Source organism: Odocoileus virginianus, chromosome 2 (genome assembly GCF_023699985.2).
Source record: "Odocoileus virginianus isolate 20LAN1187 ecotype Illinois chromosome 2, Ovbor_1.2, whole genome shotgun sequence".
Classification (NCBI taxonomy): domain Eukaryota; kingdom Metazoa; phylum Chordata; class Mammalia; order Artiodactyla; family Cervidae; genus Odocoileus; species Odocoileus virginianus.
The window spans coordinates 57591570-57592887 of record NC_069675.1 but is presented as its reverse complement, the minus strand read 5'-3'; positions in this window follow the sequence as shown (position 1 = coordinate 57592887).

The following is a 1318-nucleotide window of genomic DNA, read 5'->3' as shown; positions in this document are numbered from 1 at the left end:
TTACTATAATCCACCTATTCTGTTTATATTTTGGTTTAACTTGTACTCATGTACGTGTTTACACAATTTAATCACGATTAGGTTTGTATATCCACTATCCCAATCAAAATACAGAACAATTACATAACCACGGGATCTCTCTAGTTGCCTTTCATAACTGCATCCATCATCCTGCTCCTTCTCCTTTCAATCCTAATCCCAGACAACCACTACTCTGTTCTCCATTTCTAAAAATTTTTTTATGAATGTTCTATAAATGGAATCATATGATGTGTCTTTTTGAATAGGCTTTTAAAAAATATCAATAGCTCATTCCTTTTAACTGCTGTATAGTATCCGATGGTATAGAGGTACCAAAGTTTGGGGAATTTCCTGGTGGTCCAGTGGTTAGGACTCTGGCAGGGCACACAGGTTCAATCCTGGGCAGAGGAACTAAGATGCCACATGCCACACAGCATGGCCAATAAATAAGTAAATAAATAGAAGTACCAAAGTTTAACCATTCACCTACTGTTGAAGAACATCTTGGTTATTTCTGCTTTTTGGCTATTATGAATAAAACTGCTATCAACATTCATGAATAGGTTTCTGTGTCAGCATAGGATTTTATTACTCTACGATAAATATCCAAGGAATGAAACTGCTGGGTCATTTGGTAAGTGTGTGTTAGGTTTGTAAGAAACTGTCAAACTGTTTTCCAGAGTGGCTGTACCATTTTACATTCTTATCAGCAATGTATGAGTGATCCAGTTCTTCTTCATCCTTGCTAGCACTTGGTTTGTTTCTAATTTTGCTTTAGCCATCCTAACAGATGTGTACATACTCTCTCTACAAAAGCTTATAAACACCTTAAAACAATTGAGCCGATACTGACTAGTTATGTCTATATGCCTGGCTCCAAGTTAGGCTGAGTGTGGACGAGACTCAGCTCCTACAAATGAGGAACTGTGGAAGCAAGATGAGGAAGTCAGTTCCTCCAAAGTCAATCCTATGAACCACCAGTAATAGGCTCACCAGTAATTATGTGTGAACACAGAAACCCATGTCAGGGAAATCCCTATTTTGTGCTCAGAGGGGAAAAAAACTCCACAACTCTGTGGAAGGGTTAGAGGAAGTCACTGGATCCAGCAGAGGCTCAAAGTTGGCTGCTTGAAACTCCGGGTGAAAGAAATGGCATTTATACTCTGGATCTCCAAAAAGGGCTTCAGATTCTGCCTGTGCTTTGCAAAGAAACAGGACAAAGTTAACAAAAATTCCCACCTGATTTTCAACCTGAGAGAGCACCTTATCCTCTTCTAGTAGATTCTGTTAAGGAAGA